Source organism: Ambystoma mexicanum, chromosome 8, assembly GCF_040938575.1.
Source record: "Ambystoma mexicanum isolate Mex_15411 chromosome 8, UKY_AmexF1_1, whole genome shotgun sequence".
NCBI lineage: Eukaryota > Metazoa > Chordata > Amphibia > Caudata > Ambystomatidae > Ambystoma > Ambystoma mexicanum.
Window position 1 is genome coordinate 1,587,643,509 of NC_090929.1, and position 19,606 is coordinate 1,587,663,114.

The window sequence follows — 19,606 nt, forward strand, 5'->3', positions numbered from 1 at the left end:
GTGGGAGACATGAGTTGGGGACTGGTGGAGGCTGCCCCTGCACTGCTGGGTGGTGGGGGTAATAGGGGACATGAGTGGGGCCTGGTGGAGGCTGCCCCTGCACTGCTGGGGGGTGGGGGTGGTGGGAGACATGAGTGGGGGCCTGGTGGAGGCTGCCCCTGGTGGATGGGGGTGGGGGTGGTGGGAGACATGGGTGGGGGCCTGGTGGAGGCTGCCCCTGCAATGCTGGGGGGTGGGGGAGCATGGGGACATGAGTGGGGGCCTGGTGGAGGCTGCCCCTGCACTGCTGGGGGGTGGGGGTGGTGGGAGACATGAGTGGGGGCCTGGTGGAGGCTGCCCCTGGTGGCTGGGGGTGGGGGTGGTGGGAGACATGGGTGGGGGCCTGGTGGAGGCTGCCCCTGCACTGATGGGGGGTGGGGGTAATAGGGGACATGAGTGGGGGCCTGGTGGAGGCTGCCCCTGGTGGCTAGGGGGTGGGGGTGATGGGAGACATGAGTGGGGGCCTGGTGGAGGCTGCCACTGGTGGCTGGGGGTGATGGGAGACATGAGTGGGGGCCTGGTGGAGGCTGCCCCTGCACTGCTGGGGAGTGGGGGTGGTGGGAGACATGAGTGGGGGCCTGGTGGAGGCTGCCCCTGGTGGCTGGGGGGTGGGGGTGATGGGAGACATGAGTGGGGGCCTGGTGGAGGCTGCCCCTGCACTGCTGGGGGGTGGGGGTGGTGGTAGACATGGGTGGGGGCCTGGTGGAGGCTGCCCCTGCACTGCTGGGGGGTGGGGGTGGTGGGACACATGGGTGGGGGCCTGGTGGAGGCTGCCCCTGCCCTGCTGGGGGGTGGGGGTGGTGGGAGACATGAGTGGGGGCCTGGTGGAGGCTGCCCCTGCACTGCTGGGGGGTGGGGGTGTTGGGAGACATGAGTTGGACATGAGTGGGGGCCTGGTGGAGGCTGCCCCTGCACTGCTGGTGGGTGGGGGTGGTGGGAGACATGATTGGGGGCCTGGTGGAGGCTTCCCCTGCACTGCTGGGGGGTGGGGGTGGTGGGAGACATGAGTGGGGGCCTGGTGGAGGCTGCCCCTGCACTGCTGGGGGGTGGGGGTGTTGGGAGACATGAGTTGGACATGAGTGGGGGCCTGGTGGAGGCTGCCCCTGCACTGCTGGTGGGTGGGGGTGGTGGGAGACATGAGTGGGGGCCTGGTGGAGGCTGCCCCTGCACTGCTGGGGGGTGGGGTGGTGGTAGACATGAGTTGGACATGAGTGGGGGCCTGGTGGAGGCTGCCCCTGCACTGCTGGGGGGTGGGGGTGGTGGGAGACATGAGTGGTGGCCTGGTGGAGGCTGCCCCTGGTGGCTGGGGGGTGGGGGTGATGGGAGACATGAGTGGGGGCCTGGTGGAGGCTGCCCCTGCACTGCTGGGGGGTGGGGGTGCATGGGGACATGAGTGGGGGCCTGGTGGAGGCTGCCCCTGCACTGCTGGGGGGTGGGGGTGGTGGGAGACATGGGAGGGGGCCTGGTATTTGCTGCCCCTGCACTGCTGGGGGGTGGGGGTGGTGGGAGACATGAGTGGGGGCCTGGTGGAGGCTGCCCCTGCACTGCTGGGGGGTGGGGGTGGTGGGAGACATGAGTTGGCCATGAGTGGGGCCAGGTGGAGGCTGCCCCTGCACTGCTGGGGTGTGGGGGTAGTGGGAGACATGAGTGGGGGCCTGGTGGAGGCTGCCCCTGGTGGCTGGGGGTGGTGGGAGACATGGGTGGGTGTTAGGGAGAATTCTCTGTTTAGGCTGAATTTCCTAACCTAGTGAGTCCCCCAGCAGCTTTGCTGGATTTCTGGAGTTTGTTTTTTCCATCCTGCCAAGAGTGAGACTCTTTTCCTCCCACTCTTGGACATGAATGTGTGTAATTCCTTTGGAAATCAATGTGTTCTATGGGCTCTTTTACTCCATAGGGTCTCATGTTTTTCTATGTGTGTTACACCGCACCCTACGTGCCGTAACACTGGGGCGTCCTAGCGGTCCTCCACCATAGACTCCATACCCGGGGACTGACTACTGTCTCCCCGGGCATGTAAAGTCACCATTGGCTTTACTAGACCTAAATTTACTAACAGGACTAGTACAAACCATCTTATTGTGGACGTACTAGTAGGGGTAATTTGATTACTCCTGGATCTGTTATTCGAGGGGGCACTGTCCCGTCCCCCCTCGTCGAGTTTTGGCTGGTGGCAGTGGAAACTACTTGTTATGTTCGACCCCAAACATAACCCTATGGGATTCGTCCCATTGTTAGGGATTGATACTTTTCCTCGTTAATTTCTAACGTACCACCGGTCTACTTATCTTAAATAAGTTTATCGGATGGTATTTTCTGCCAGAACTCGGTTTTTAAAATGGCGTCTGTGTTCGTCTCTGTGACTCCTAAACCAAAGGTTGAGCCCTTTGTTCCACTTTTGGTGGGCCTCTGTACAGAGACCCTCCAAAGTGGTGCCATTCTGTCTGGGTTACCACAGGGGTGTGGGAGGGGGTTTAGGCACCCTGGACCGAGTTGCCTTGCCAACTCCGGTCGCACTCTGGTGTGATTGGCCCAAGTGGTGAGCCTCCCCGCTCACCACTTAGCATGTGTTGATTGACAGCTAGGCTGAATGAATGGGGTTTTTCTGCATAAAAGCAGGGCTTTTGGGACTGGATCTTCAGAAGTCACCACAGGACCTAAGAATCCGACGAGGGTAACGCTGAGCCGACCTGCACGACGACACCTCTGGTGGAGCCCTGCAGAACCGACTCACCACTTCCCGACGACAGAGGAGATCTCCCTGCCGGAGAGTCTCTTCCCTTGACTGGTGGGAACAAGTCCCCTTTGCTTTTTCTTCGCCTCAGGACGCAGTGGTCGAATTGCCCGTGCAGAGCACCTCAGCAACCGGATAGCCACTACCCCTGTACCGCGACCAAAAGGTGGTGCCTTGTGACGGAGCACTCCGCGGCTGGTCTCTTCCCTGGCGGTGCACCGGACTTCACTTTTCTTCGACGACGAGATCATCTCTACTCTTGGCAAAGACCTGACGTGCATCCACCACCAGGAACAACTGCCCCCGCCGGAGCTGTCTCTCCACAAACAAGGTACTGTGTCCGCCTGGCTTCCCTTTCGATCGGTTCGAGTGAGGTGTCTTAATCCTCTCCTTTCCGTTGGGTCGCCTCCAAGCTTTCTCACGTATTGTTCTGAACTGGTTCAATCTGCCGATAACAATTTGCTACAAAGACTCGAACGCATTTCCACTAGAGACTTTTTGGGACATATCGCCTTGCCTCTCTCCGAGTGGGCCTGGCCTCTGAACTTTATGATCTATTGTGGTTCGTGCCTTCTTGCCTTGCATTTTTCCCGTGAAGTATTGAACTGTGTTGATTTCGTAACCTGCTTATTTTCTTTCTCTCCCGTCCTAACTAATATTAGAGTGCCATCTAGGTTGAGGCATACACCTCTGTCTGCAAATAAGTGATGCTGGTAGAACCTAGACTTGTCGAAATATTGTTAGAGGGATTGATTGTTTCTTCTTCGTAGAGTAATTGGGATTGAAGTGTTTGCCGTGATAGTGCCATATTGTCTTCCATAGATGTTCCGTTATAAATAAATACCTTAACATCTTTACACTGAGTCTCGTTGCGTGTTTACTTGTCTTACTGTGAAGAATTGCCCTATATTGTATACTCCACATACTGCTTAACTCTTCTTGAGGGAGGTCTGACTGCTCAGCCACAGCTACCAAGTGAATCTGTGTGGTGCAGACTGCTACCAAGTGGGTTTACTGCCAAACACCTGTAGTCCTAAATCTTTTGCAGTGGTCCCAGAGGGAACTGCACAGGTTTCCGCCTAACAGTGGGGGCCTGGTGGAGGCTGCCCCTGCACTGCTGGGGGGTGGGGGTAATAGGGGACATGAGTGGGGGCCTGGTGGAGGCTGCCCCTGGTGGCTGGGGGGTGGGGGTGATGGGAGACATGAGTGGAGGCCTAGTGGAGGCTGCCCCTGGTGGCTGGGGGGTGGGGGTGCATGGGGACATAAGTGGGGGCCTGGTGGAGGCTGCCCCTGCACTGTTGGGGGGTGGGGGTGGTGGGACACATGGGTGGGGGCCTGGTGGAGGCTGCCCCTGCACTGCTGGGGGGTGGGGGTGGTGGGAGACATGAGTGGGGGCCTGGTGGAGGCTGCCCCTGCACTGCTGGGGGTGGGGGTGGTGGGAGACATGAGTGGGGGCCTGGTGGAGGCTGCCCCTGGTGGCTGGGGCTGGAGGTGATGGGAGACATGAGTGGGGGCCTGGTGGAGGCTGCCCTGCACTGCTGGGGGGTGGCGGTGCATGGGGACATGAGTGGGGGCCTGGTGGAGGCTGCCCCTGCACTGCTGGGGGGTGGGGGTGGTGGGAGACATGAGTGGGGGCCTGGTGGAGGCTGCCCCTGCACTGCTGGGGGTGGGGGTGGTGGGAGACATGAGTTGGACATGAGTGGGGGCCAGGTGGAGGCTGCCCCTGCACTGCTGGGGGTTGGGGGTGGTGGGAGACATGAGTGGGGGCCTGGTGGAGGCTGCCCCTGGTGGCTGGGGGGTGGGGGTGGTGGGAGACATGGGTAGGGGCCTGGTGGAGGCTGCCCCTGCACTGCTGGGGGTGGGGGTAATAGGGGACATGAGTGGGGGCCTGGTGGAGGCTGCCCCTGGTGGCTGGGGGGTGTGGGTGATGGGGGACATGAGTGGGGGCCTGGTGGAGGCTGCCCCTGCACTGCTGGGGGGTGGGGGTGGTGGTAAACATGGGTGGGGGCCTGGTGGAGGCTGCCCCTGCACTTCTGGGGGGTGGGGGTGCATGGGGACACGAGTGGGGGCCTGGCGGAGGCTGCCCCTGCACTGCTGGGGGGTGGGGATGGTGGGAGACATGGGTGGGGGCCTGGTGGAGGCTGCCCCTGCACTGCTGGGGGGTGGGGGTGGTGGGAGACATGAGTGGGGGCCTGGTGGAGGCTGCCCCTGCACTCCTGGGGGGTGGGGGTGGTGGGAGACATGAGTTGGACATGAGTGGGGGCCTGGTGGAGGCTGCCCCTGCACTGCTGGGGGGTGGGGGTAATAGGGGACATGAGTGGGGGCCTGGTGGAGGCTGCCACTGCACTGCTGGGGGGTGGGGGTGGTGGGAGACATGAGTGGGGGCCTGGTGGAGGCTGCCCCTGCACTGCTGGGGGGTGGGGGTGGTTGGAGACATGAGTTGGACATGAGTGGGGGCCTGGTGGAGGCTGCCCCTGCACTGCTGGGGGGTGGGGGTGGCGGGAGTCATGAGTGGGGGCCTGGTGGAGGCTGCTCCTGGTGGCTGGGGGGTGGGGGTGGTGGGAGACATGGGTGGGGGCCTGGTGGAGGCTGCCCCTGCACTGCTGGGGGGTGGGGGTAATAGGGGACATGAGTGGGGGCCTGGTGGAGGCTGCCCCTGGTGGCTGGGGGGTGGGGGTGATGGGAGACATGAGTGGGGGCCTGGTGGAGGTTGCACATGGTGGCTGGGGGGTGGGGGTGGGGGTAGACATGAGTGGGGGCCTGGTGGAGGCTGCCCCTGCACTGCTGGGGAGTGGGGGTGGTGGGAGACATGAGTTGGACTTGAGTGGGGGCCTGGTGGAGGCTGCCCCTGGTGGTTGGGGGGTGGGGGTGGTGGGAGACATGAGTGGGGGCCTGGTGGAGGCTGCCCCTGGTGGCTGGGGGGTGGGGTGATGGGAGGCATGAGTGTGGGCCTGGTGGAGGCTGCCCCTGCACAGCTGGGGGGTGGGGGTGGTGGTAGACATGGGTGGAGGCCTGGTGGAGGCTGCCCCTGCACTGCTGGGGGATGGGGGTGCATGGGGACATGAGTGGGGGCCTGGTGGAGGCTGCCCCTGCACTGCTGGGGGGTGGGGGTAATAGGGGACATGAGTGGGGGCCTCGTGGAGGCTGCCCCTGCACTGCTGGGGGGTGGGGGTGGTGGGAGACATGAGTGGGGGCCTGGTGGAGGCTGCCCCTGCACTGCTGGGGGGGTGGGGGTGCATGGGGACATGAGTGGGGGCCTGGTGGAGGCTGCCCCTGCACTGCTGGGGGGTGGGGTGGTGGGAGACATGAGTTGGACATGAGTGGGGGCCTGGTGGAGGCTGCCCCTGCACTGCTGGGGGGTGGGGGTGGTGGGAGACATGAGTGGGGGCCTGGTGGAGGCTGCCCCTGCACTGTTGGGGTGTGGGGGTGGTGGGAGACATGAGTTGGACATGAGTGGGGGCCTGGTGGAGGCTGCCCCTGCACTGCTGGGGGGTGGGGGTGGTGGGAGACATGCGTGGGGGCCTGGTGGAGGCTGCCCCTTGTGGCTGGGGGGTGGGGTGATGGGAGACATGGGTGGGGGCCTGGTGGAGGCTGCCCCTGCACTGCTGGGGGTAATAGGGGACATGAGTGGGGGCCTGGTGGAGGAAGCCCCTGGTGGCTGGGGGGTGTGGGTGATGGGAGACATGAGTGGGGGCCTGGTGGAGGCTGCCCCTGGTGGCTGGGGGGTGGGGGTGGTGGGAGACATGAGTGGGGGCCTGGTGGAGGCTGCCCCTGCACTGCTGGGGGGTGGGGGTGGTGGGAGACATGAGTTGGACATGAGTGGGGGCCTGGTGGAGGCTGCCCCTGGTGGCTGGGGGGTGGGGGTGGTGGGAGACATGAGTGGGGGCCTGGTGGAGGCTGCCCCTGGTGGCTGGGGGGTGGGGGTGATGGGAGACATGAGTGTGGGCCTGGTGGAGTCTGCCCCTGCACTGCTGGGGGGTGGGGGTGGTGGTAGACATGGGCGGGGGCCTGGTGGAGGCTGCCCCTGCACTGCTGGGGGGTGGGGGTGAATGGGGACATGAGTGGGGGCCTGGTGGAGGCTGCCCCTGCACTGCTGGGGGGTGGGGGTAATAGGGGACATGAGTGGGGGCCTGGTGGAGTCTGCCCCTGCACTGCTGGGTAGTGGGGGTGGTGGGAGACATGAGTGGGGGCCTGGTGGAGGCTGCCCCTGCACTGCTGGGGGGTGGGGGTGCATGGGGGCATGTGTGGGGGCCTGGTGGAGGCTGCCCCTGCACTGCTGGGGGGTGGGGGTAATAGGGGACATGAGTGGGGGCCTGGTGGAGGCTGCCCCTGCACTGCTGGGGGGTGGGGGTGGTGGGAGACATGAGTGGGGGCCTGGTGGAGGCTGCCCCTGCACTGCTGGGGGGTGGGGGTGGTGGGAGACATGAGTGGGGGCCTGGTGGAGGCTGCCCCTGCACTGTTGGGGCATGGGGGTGGTGGGAGACATGAGTTGGACATGAGTGGGGGCCTGGTGGAGGCTGCCCATGCACTGCTGGGGGGTGGGGGTGGTGGGAGACATGAGTGGGGGCCTGGTGGAGGCTGCCCCTTGTGGCTGGGGGGTGGGGTGATGGGAGACATGGGTGGGGGCCTGGTGGAGGCTGCCCCTGCACTGCTGGGGGGTGGGGGTAATAGGGGACATGAGTGGGGGCCTGGTGGAGGCAGCCCCTGGTGGCTGGGGGGTGTGGGTGATGGGAGACATGAGTGGGGGCCTGGTGGAGGCTGCCACTGGTGGCTGGGGGGTGGGGGTGGTGGGAGACATGAGTGGGGGCCTGGTGGAGGCTGCCCCTGCACTGCTGGGGGGTGGGGGTGGTGGGAGACATGAGTTGGACATGAGTGGGGGCATGGTGGAGGCTGCCCCTGGTGGCTGGGAGGTGGGGGTGGTGGGAGACATGAGTGGGGGCCTGGTGGAGGCTGCCCCTGGTGGCTGGGGGGTGGGGGTGATGGGAGACATGAGTGTGGGCCTGGTGGAGTCTGCCCCTGCACTGCTGGGGGGTGGGGGTGGTGGTAGACATGGGCGGGGGCCTGGTGGAGGCTGCCCCTGCACTGCTGGGGGGTGGGGGTGAATGGGGACATGAGTGGGGGCCTGGTGGAGGCTGCCCCTGCACTGCTGGGGGGTGGGGGTAATAGGGGACATGAGTGGGGGCCTGGTGGAGGCTGCCCCTGCACTGCTGGGTAGTGGGGGTGGTGGGAGACATGAGTGGGGGCCTGGTGGAGGCTGCCCCTGCACTGCTGGGGGGTGGGGGTGCATGGGGACATGAGTGGGGGCCTGGTGGAGGCTGCCCCTGCACTGCTGGGGGGTGGGGGTAATAGGGGACATGAGTGGGGGCCTGGTGGAGGCTGCCCCTGCACTGCTGGGGGGTGGGGGTGGTGGGAGACATGAGTGGGGGCCTGGTGGAGGCTGCCCCTGCACTGCTGGGGGGTGGGGGTGGTGGGAGACATGAGTTGGATATGAGTGGGGGCCTGGTGGAGGCTGCCCCTGCACTGCTGGGGGGTGGGGGTGGTGGGAGACATGAGTGGGGGCCTGGTGGAGGCTGCCCCTGCACTGCTGGGGGGTGGGGGTGGTGGGAGACATGTGTTGGTGATCAGTAGTGCAAGGTGACATGTGGGTTGGCTGGTGGGCATGGCCATGGTGGATGGGTTGCCTGTGGGACATGAGCAGGGGTGCAGGGTACCCTGTGGTGTGGGCTGCCTGCAGGGGCCGTGGAGGGTGTAGAGGGAACACCTGGGGGGACCCACATGGCCAAATCATGTGTAGCATTCCCCGGCACCACCGAAATACACGTACCCTGCAGAAATTGCGTGTGAATCTTCCGCGCACCTCGGAATACACGTACCCCGGCCAATCACGTTTGAAACTTCCCGCGCACCCCGTAGTACACGTACCCAGGCCAATTGCGTGTGGAACTTCCCACGCACCCCCACCTACCCAGGCCAATCGCGTGTGGAACTTCCCGCGCACCCCATAGTACACGTACCCAGGCTAATCGCGTGTGGAACTTCCCGCCCACCCCGAAGTATACGTACCCAGGCTAATAGCGTGTGGAACTTCCCGCGCACCCAGGAACACGCGCACACGCTATTTTTCACACAGCGGGTGTCCGTATTTGTCGGTGCCCCTTTGCACCTCATTTGTCCTAGAGGGCCACTGTATGGGCCTTTCATCATGGCTGTATATGGGTGCTTTTTGTTAGCGCACATTTTGGCACACATTTTTTTCAGTCGCAGGGGCGCTACCGCCTGCTTTCTTGTGGTGTACTTGTTTAGCCCTGTGCGCGTCTTTGACCGTGCGCTGGTTTGCCCTATTCGATTCCATGAATACGGGTTGTAGGCGAGCGTGTGGGCGTTCCGCGCACTTGCCTCCTGTACTTCCCCCGTGACGCCCATATTTTCACACGTTGTTCCCCATTCCGAGTGTTACACCCCGTGTTCCGCCTACTTTTGTGATGTGCGCCGCGCTATGTGCGATTTCGCAGTGGCCGTGGCGCACACTGTTGGATGACCTGTGCGCCAGCGTGCGCGGCGCACATTTTTAGCGCACATCCAATGTTTTTCTCGCGCACGGAAATTGCAGAGATTCCATGAATCGACCCCTTGGTGTGCGGTGCCAAGTAACTAAGTCAACGCAGAACTGTGTACCTGATCCAAGTGCACTGGTTTCTTATTTTTGTTATTGTTGCACTAAAAATGTGGAAACCAGCCAACCACCCACCTCCGACTTGCTTCCCTCAAAGACATTACATCATTCTTCACAAGCTATTGACTCTTGACTGGTGTTAGGTGGCCACCTGATGGTCTGAAGTGTTTGTGTGTATGTATAGAAGTGGTGATAGGACCAAACCAAGACATTTTGGGGTCGATTCATGGAATTAATGTGCGCCGAAAATTCCCGCGCAAAGGTGCCAAAACGTGCGAATCGCAGGAAAAGTGCGAAAATCGCAGTGCAAGTGCGAAAATCTCAGGAAAACCAGCGCACAGCGATTCATGGAAGTCTGTGCGCGAGAACAACATTGGATGTGCGCTAAAAATGTGCGCCGCGCACGCCGGCGCACATGTCATCCAACAGCATGCGCCACATCCACTGCGAAATCGCACATAGCGCGGCGCACATCACAAAAGTAGGCGGAACACGGGGCTTAACACTCGGAATGGGGAACAACGCGTGAAAATATGGGCGTCACAGGGGAAGTACAGGAGGCAAGTGCGCGGAATGCCCACACGCTCGCCTACAACCCGTATTCATGGAATCGAATAGGGCAAACCAGCGCACGGTCAAAGACGCGCACAGGGCCAAACAAGTACGCCACAAGAAAGCAGGCGGTAGCGCCCCTGCGACTGAAAAAAATGTGCACCAAAATGTGCGCTAACAAAAAGCATCCATATACAGCCATGATGAATGGCCCATACAGTGGCCCTCTAGGACAAATGAGGTGCAAAGGGGCACCGACAAACACGGACACCCGCTGTGTGAAAAATAGCATGTGCGCGTGTTCCTGGGTGCGCGGGAAGTTCCACATGCGATTAGCCTGGGTACGTGTACTTCGGGGTGCGTGGGAAGTTCCATACGCGATTAGCCTGGGTACGTGTACTACAGGGGGCGCGGGAAGTTCCACACGCGATTGGCCTGGGTAGGTGGGGGTGCGTGGGAAGTTCCACACGCGATTGGCATGGGTACGTGTACTACGGGGTGCGCGGGAAGTTCCACACGCGATTGGCCTGGGTACGTGTATTCCGAGGTGCGCGGAAGATTCACACGCGATTTCTGCAGGGTACGTGTATTTCGGTGGTGCCGGGGAATGTTACACGTGATTTGGCCATGTGGGTCCCCCCAGGTGTTCCCTCTACACCCTCCACGGCCCCTGCAGGCAGCCCACACCACAGGGTACTACCCTGCACCCCTGCCCATGTCCCACAGGCAACCCATCCACCATGGCCATGCCCACCAGCCAACCCACATGTCACCTTGCACTACTGATCACCAACACATGTCTCCCACCACCCCCACCCCCCAGCAGTGCAGGGGCAGCCTCCACCAGGCCCCCACCCATGTCTCCCACCACCCCCACCCCCCAGCCACCAGGGGCAGCCTCCACTAGGCCCCCACTCATGTCTCCCACCACCCCCACCCCCCAGCAGTGCAGGGGCAGCCTCCACCAGGCCCCCACTCATGTCCCACTCATGTCTCCCACCACCCCCACCCCCCAGCAGTGCAGGAGCAGCCTCCACCAGGCCCCTACTCATGTCTCCCACCACCCCCACCCCCCAGCAGTGCAGGGGCAGCCTCCACCAGGCCCCCACTCATGTCCCCTATTACCCCCACCCCCCAGCAGTACAGGGGCAGCCTCCACCAGGCCCCCACTCATGTCCCCATGCACCCCCACCCCCCAGCAGTGCAGGGGCAGCCTCCACCAGGCCCCCACTCATGTCTCTGTTAGGCGGAAACCTGTGCAGTTCCCTCTGGGACCACTGCAAAAGATTTAGGACTACAGGCGTTGGCGGTGAACCCACTTGGTAGCAGTCTGCACCACACAGATTCACGTGGTAGCTGTGGCTGAGCAGTCAGACTTCTCTCAAGAAAAGTTGAGCAGTATGTGGAGTATACAAAATAGGGCAATTCTTCACAGCAAGACAAGCAAACACGCAACGATGCTTAGTGTAAAGATATCAAGGTATTTATTTATAACACAACATCTATGGAAAACACTAAAGCAAATCACGGCAAACAAATCAAACACAATTACTCTACGAAGTAGAAAACGATCAATCCCCCTAGAAAAATATCGACAACTCTAGGTTCTACCGGTACCACTTATTTTCAGACAGAGGTGTATACCTCAACCTAGATGACACTCGAATATTAGTTAGGACGGGAGAGAAAAAGATAGGCAGGTTATGAAATCAACACAGTTCAATCCTACGCGGATAAAATGCAAGGCAGGAAGGCAAGAATCACAATAGATCATAAAGTTCAGAGGCCAGGCCCACTCGGAGAGAGGCAAGGCGCGATGTCCCAAAAAGTCTCTAGTGGAGATGCATTCAAGTCTTTATAGCAAATTGTTATCGGCAGATTGAACCAGTTCAGAACAAAGAATGAGCAAAGCTTGGAGGCGACCCAGCGGAACGGAGAGGATTAAGACACCTCATTCGAACCGAACGAAAGGGAAGCCAGGCGGACACGGTACCTTGTTGTGGAGGGCAGCTCCGGTGGGGGCAGTTGTTCCTGGTGGTGGATGCACGTCGGGTCTTTGCCAAGAGTAGAGATGATCTCGTCGTCGAAGAAAAGTGAAGTCCGGTGCACCACCAGGGAAGAGACCAGCCGCGGAGTGCTCCGTCACAAGGCACCACCTTTTGGTCGCGGTACAGGGGTAGTGGTCATCCGGTTGCCGAGGTGCTCTACACAGGCAATTCGACCACTGCGTCCTGAGGCGAATAAAAAGCAAAGGGGACTGGTTGTTCCCACCAGTCAGGGGAAGAGACACTCCGGCAGGGAGATCTCCTCTGTCGTCGGGAAGTGGTGAGTCGGCTCAGCAGGGCTCCACCGGAGGTGTCGTCGTTGTAGGTCGGCTCAGCATTACCCTCGTCGGATTCTTAGGTCCTGTGGTGACTTCTGAAGATCCAGTCCCAAAAGCCCTGCTTTTATGCAGACGACCCCCATTCATTCAGCCTAGCTGTCAATCAACACAAGCTAAGTGGTGAGCGGGAACGCTCACCACTTGGGCTAATCACTCCAGAGTGCGACCGGAGTTGGCAAGGCAACTCGGTCCAGGGTGCCTAAACCTCCTCCCACACCCCTGTGGTAATCCAGACAGAATGGCACCACTTTGGAGGGTCTCTGTACAGAGCCCGCCAAAAGTGGAACAAAGGGCTCGACCTTTGGTTTAGGAGTCACAGAGACGAACACAGACGCCATTTTAAAAACCGAGTTCTGGCAGAAAATACCATCCGATAAACTTATTTAAGATAAGGAGACCGGTGGTACGTTAGAGATTAACGAGAAAAAGAGTCAATCTCCAACAATGGGACGAATCCCATAGGGTTATGTTCGGGGTCGAACATAACAAGTAGTTTCCACTGCCACCAGCCAAAACTCGACGAGGGGGGACGGGACAGTGCCCCCTCGAGTAACAGATCTAGGAGTAATCGAATTACCCCTACTAGTACGTCCACAATAAGATGGTTTGTACTAGTTCTGTTAGTAAATTTGGGTCTAGTAAAGCCAATGGTGACTTTACATGCCCGGGGAGACAGTAGTCAGTCCCCGGGTATGGAGTCTATGGTGGAGGTCCGCTAGGACGCCCCAGTGTTACTGCACGTAGGGTGCGGTGTAACACACATAGAAAAACGTATGAGACCCTATGGAGTAAAAGACCCCATAGCCCATCGAACACATTGACATTTCAAAGGAATTACACACATACATGTCCAAGAGTGGGAGGAAAAGAGTCTCACTCTTGGCAGGATGGAAAAAAACAAACTCCCGAAATCCAGCAAAGCTGCTGGGGGACTCACTAGGTTAGGAAATTCAGCCTAAACAGAGAATTCTCCCTAACAGTCTCCCACCACCCCCGCCCCCCAGCAGTGCAGGGGCAGCCTCCACCAGGCCCCCACTCATGTCCCCTATTACCCCCACCCCCCAGCAGTGCAGGGGCAGCCTCCACCAGGCCCCCACTCATGTCCCCATGCACCCCCACCCCCCAGCAGTGCAGGGGCAGCCTCCACCAGGCCCCCACCCATGTCTACCACCACCCCCACCCCCCAGCAGTGCAGGGGCAGCCTCCACCAGGCCCACACTCATGTCTCCCATCACCCCCATCCCCCAGCCACCAGGGGCAGCCTCCACCAGGCCCCCACTCATGTTTCCCACCACCCCCATCCCCCAGCTACCATGGGCAGCCTCCACCAGGCCCCCACTCATGTCCAACTCATGTCTCCCACCACCCCCACCCCCCAGCAGGTCAGGGGCAGCCTCCACCAGGCCCCCACTCATGTCTCCCACCACCCCCACCCCTCAGCCACCAGGGGCATCCTCCACCAGGCCCCCACTCATGTCTCCCATCACCCCCACTCCCCAGCCACCAGGGGCAGCCTCCACCAGGCCCCCACTCATGTCCCCTATTACCCCCACCCCCAGCAGTGCAGGGGCAGCCTCCACCAGGCTCCCACCCATATCTCCCACCACCCTCACCCCCCAGCAGTGCAGGGGCAGCCTCCACAAGGCCCCCACTCAAGTCTCCCACCACCCTCACCCCCCAGCAGTGCAGGGGCAGTCTCCACCAGGCCCCCACTCATGTCCAACACATGTCTCCCACCACCCCCACCCCCCAGCAGTGCAGGGGCAGCCTCCACCAGGCCCCCACTCATGTCCCCTATTACCCCCACCCCCCAGCCACCAGGGGCAGCCTCCACCAGGCCCCCACTCATGTCTCCCATCACCCTCACCCCCCAGCCACCAGGGGCAGCCTCCACCAGGCCCCCACTCATGTCCCCTATTACCCCACCCCCCAGCAGTGCAGGGGCAGCCTCCACCAGGCCCCCACTCATGTCTCCCACCACCCCCACCCCCCAGCAGTGCAGGGGCAGCCTCCACCAGGCCCCCACTCATGTCTCCCATCACCCCCACCCCCCAGCCACCAGGGGCAGCCTCCACCAGGCCACCACTAATGTCTCCCATCACCACACCCCCAGCCACGAGGGGCAGCCTCCACCAGGCCTCCACTCATGTCCCCTATTACCCCCACCCCCCAGCAGTGCAGGGGCAGCCTCCACCAGGCCCCCAGCCATGTCTCCCACCACCCCCAAACCCCAGCCACCAGGGGCAGCCTCCACCAGGCCCCCACTCATGTCTCCCTCCACCCCCACCCCCCAGCAGTGCAAGGGCAGCCTCCATCAGGCCCCCACTCCTGTCCAACTCATGTCTCCCACCACCCCCACCCCCCAGCAGTGCAGGGGCAGCCTCCACCAGGCCCCCACCCATGTCTCCCACAACCCCCACCCCCCAGCAGTGCAGGGGCAGCCTCCACCTGGCCCCCACTCATGTCCCCATGCACCCCCACGCCCCAGCAGTGCAGGGGCAGCCTCCACCAGGCCCCCACCCATGTCTACCACCACCCCCACCCCCCAGCAGTGCAGGGGCAGCCTCCACCAGGCCCCCACTCATGTCTCCCATCACCCCCACCCCCCAGCCACCAGGGGCAGCCTCCACCGGGCCCCCACTCATGTCTCCCATCACCCCCACCCCCCAGCCACCAGGGGCAGCCTCCACCAGGCCCCCACTCATGTCCCCTATTACCCATACCCCCTAGCAGTGCAGGGGCAGCCTCCACCAGGCCCCCACCCATGTCTCCCACCACCCCCACCCCCAGCCACCAGGGGCAGCCTCTACCAGGCCCCCACTCATGTCTCCCACCACCCCCACCCCCCAGCAGTGCAGGGGCAGCCTCCACCAGGCCCCCACTCATGTCCAACTCATGTCTCCCACCACCCCCACCCCCCAGCAGTGCAGGGGCAGCCTCCACCAGGCCCCCACTCATGTCTCCCACCACCCCCACCCCCCAGCAGTGCAGGGGCAGCGTCCACCAGGCCCCCACCCATGTCTCCCACCACCCCCACCCCCCAGCAGTGCAGGGGCAGCCTCCACCAGGCCCCCACTCATGTCTCCCATCACCCCCACCCACCAGCAGTGCAGGGGCAGCCTCCACCAGGCCCCCACTCATGTCTCCCATCACCCCCACCCCCAGCCACCAGGGGCAGCCTCTACCAGGCCCCCACTCATGTCTCCCACCACCCCCACCCCCCAGCAGTGCAGGGGCAGCCTCCACCAGGCCCCCACTCATGTCCAACTCATGTCTCCCACCACCCCCACCCCCCAGCAGTGCAGGGGCAGCCTCCACCAGGCCCCCACTCATGTCTCCCACCACCCCCACCCCCAGCAGTGCAGGGGCAGCGTCCACCAGGCCCCCACCATGTCTCCCACCACCCCCACCCCCCAGCAGTGCAGGGGCAGCCTCCACCAGGCCCCCACTCATGTCCCCATGCACCACCACCCCCCAGCAGTGCAGGGGCAGCCTCCACCAGGCCCCCACCCATGTCTACCACCACCCCCACCCCCCAGCAGTGCAGGGGCAGCCTCCACCAGGCCCCCACTCATGTCTCCCATCACCCCCACCCCCCAGCCACCAGGGGCAGCCTCCACCAGGCCCCCACTCATGTCTCCCACCACCCCCACCCCCAGCAGTGCAGGGGCAGCCTCCACCAGGCCCCCACTCATGTCCAATTCATGTCTCCCACCAACCCCACCCCCCAGCAGTGCAGGGGGAGCCTCCACCAGGCCCCCACACATGTCTCCCACCACCCCCACCCCCCAGCAGTGCAGGGACAGCCTCCACCAGGCCCCCCACTCATGTCCAACTCATGTCTCCCACCACCCCCACCCCCCAGCAGTGCAGGGGCAGCCTCCACCAGGCCCCCACTCATGTCCAACTCATGTCTCCCACCACCCCCACCCCCCAGCAGTGCAGGGGCAGCCTCCACCAGGCCCCCACTCATGTCTCCCACCACCCCCACCCCCCAGCAGTGCAGGGGCAGCCTCCACCAGGCCCCCAATCATGTCTCCCACCACCCCCACCACCCAGCAGAGCAGGGACAGCCTCCACCAGGCCCCCACTCATGTCCAACTCATGTCTCCCACCACCCCCACCCCCCAGCAGTGCAGGAGCAACCTCCACCAGGCCCCCACTCATGTCTCCCACCACCCCCACCCCACGCAGTGCAGGGGCAGCCTCCACCAGGCCCCCACTCATGTCTCCCACCACCCCCACCCCCCAGCAGTGCAGGGGCAGCCTCCACCAGGCCCCCACTCATGTCTCCCACCACCCCCCAGCAGTGCAGGGGCAGCCTCCACCAGGCCCCCAATCATGTCTCCCACCACCCCCACCCCCCAGCAGTGCAGGGGCAGCCTCCACCAGGCCCCCACTCATGTCTCCCATCACCCCCACCCCCTACCCACCAGGGGCAGCCTCCATCAGGCCCCCACTCTTGTCTCCCACCACCCCCACCCCCCAGCAGTGCAGGGGCAGCCTCCACCAGGCCCCCACTCATGTCCCCATGCACCCCCACCCCCCAGCAGTGCAGGGGCAGCCTCCACCAGCCCCCCACCCATGTCTCCCACCACCCCCACCCCCCAGCCACCAGGGGCAGCCTCCACCAGGCCCCCACTCATGTCTCCCACCACCCCCACCCCCCAGCAGTGCAGGGGCAGCCTCCACCAGGCCCCCACTCAAGTCCAACTCATGTCTCCCACCACCCCACCCCCCAGCAGTGCAGGGGCAGCCTCCACCAGGCCCCCACTCATGTACCTTATTACCCTCACCCCCCAGCTGTGCAGGGGCAGCCTCCACCAGGCCCCCACTCATGTCCCCATGCACTCCCACCCCCCAGCAGTGCAGGGGCAGCCTCCACCAGGCCCCCACTCATGTCTCCCATCACCCCCACCCCCCAGCAGTGCAGGGGCAGCCTCCACCAGGCCCCCACTCATGTCTCCCATCACCCCCACCCCCCAGCCACCAGGGGGCAGCCTCCACCAGGCCCCCACTCATGTCCAACTCATGTCTCCCACCCACCCCACCCCCCCAGCAGTGCAGGGGCAGCCTCCACCAGGCCCCCACTCATGTCCCCTATTACCCTCACCCCCCAGCTGTGCAGGGGCAGCCTCCACCAGGCCCCCACTCATGTCCCCATGCACTCCCACCCCCCAGCAGTGCAGGGGCAGCCTCCACCAGGCCCCCACTCATGTCTCCCATCACCCCCACCCACCAGCAGTGCAGGGGCAGCCTCCACCAGGCCCCCACTCATGTCTCCCATCACCCCCACCCCCCAGCCACCAGGGGCAGCCTCCACCAGGCCCCCACTCATGTCCAACTCATGTCTCCCACCACCCCCACCCCCCAGCAGTGCAGGGGCAGCCTCCACCAGGCCCCCACTCATGTCTCCCACCACCCCCACCCCCCAGCCACCAGGGGCAGCCTCCACCAGGCCCCCACTCATGTCCCCCTGCACCCCCACCCCCCAGCCGTGTGATTTGCCTGGGTATGTGTACTTCGGGGTGCGCGGGAAGTTCCACACGCGATTGGCCTGGGTACGTGTACCTCGGGGTCCTCGGGAAGTTCCACACGCGATTAGCCTGGGTACGTGTACTTCGGGGTGCGCGGGAAGTCCCACACGCGATTGGCCTGGGTACGTGTACCTCGGGGTGCGCAGGAAGTTCCACACGCGATTAGCCTGGGTACGTGTACTTCGGGGTGCGCGGGAAGTCCCACACGCGATTGGCCTGGGTACATGTACTTCGGGGTGCGCGTGAACTTCCACACGCGATTAGCCTGGGTACGTGTACTTCGGGGTGCGCGGGAAGTCCCACACGCGATTGGCCTGGGTACGTGTACTTCGGGGTGCGCGTGAACTTCCACACGCGATTGGGCCTGTGAGAGTGGGGTGCATGTATTCCAGGGGTGGGCGGGAATATTTACCCGCGACTGTGCCTGTGAGAGCGTGCTATGTGCATGCCTGGGGTGGGCGGGAAGATTCACACGTTCGCCTACGACGTGACGAAAAATTAATGGTCCAATCCTGAGACACATACGCCAGCATGAAGCAGGCGTACGTCCACCCGTGCAGCATAAAAGTGCGCGCAAACAACAAACAAGCTCATACGCCAGGATGAATATACCATTCCTAGCAGCAGTGGCCGTGGGTTACCAAAGGAGGAGGAGGAGGATAGTGAGGGCCCGAATTTTCACTCCCAGAACCAGTCTTTTTGGGATGCCTGGTGACCAGGTGTATGGGAGGTACAGGTTTCCCCCCACACATAATACTGGACCTGGTCAGTGAGTGGGAGGATGACCTCACATCACCCACCCTGTGCTCCCAAGCACTCATCCCCCTGGAGAAGGTCCTCAATGTACTGCACTTCTTGGCCACAGGATCATTTCAGCGGACAAGTGCCATAGTGGGTGGGGTGTCACAGGCCACGCAGTCACGCTGCCTACACCAGGTCTTGAACATCATCACTGCACGCCCATCAGTCCGTAGGCACATATACCTGCCCAGGACACCTGCAGAAAGGCAGGCTACCACCCTCGATTTCTACGGTATGGCACAATTCCCAAATGTGCTAGGTGCCATTGACTGCATCCATGTGGCACTACGTCCCCCCAGGGCATCTGAGCACATCTATAGGAACCGCAAGCACTGGCATTCCATCAACGTGCAGGTAGTATGTAATGCTAAGGGAATCATCACCTCAGTATATGCCAACTATCCAGGGTCCACCCACGACAGCTTCATTTACCGAATGTCTACCCTAAGCCGGGACCTAGAAGCTGGGCGGCATGGCGATACATGGCTGCTTGGTGAGTATGAATGCCACTGCACATGCATGCATGTCAGATGCAGAGTTATGTCACTACCCCACTAATGATACCCATCACCTCCTCACCAGGGGACAGTGCCTACCCTCGGAGCACCCACATGATGACGCCAATTCGGAACCCCATCACGCCTCCAGAGGTAAGATACAACACAGCCCATATTGCAACCCGGGGCATAGTGGAGAGCACATTCGGAGTGCTCAAGTCACGCTTTCGCTCCCTTGACCGTTCTGGCGGGCAGCTGTTATATGCGCCCCCAGTAGTGTGCAGGATCATAGTGGCAGCATGTGTCCTGCACAATGTTGCAACACGCCGTGACCTGGCTGTGAACATGGTGGTGCCCCCACATCCCCAACCACATGCACAGCCGCTGTGAAAT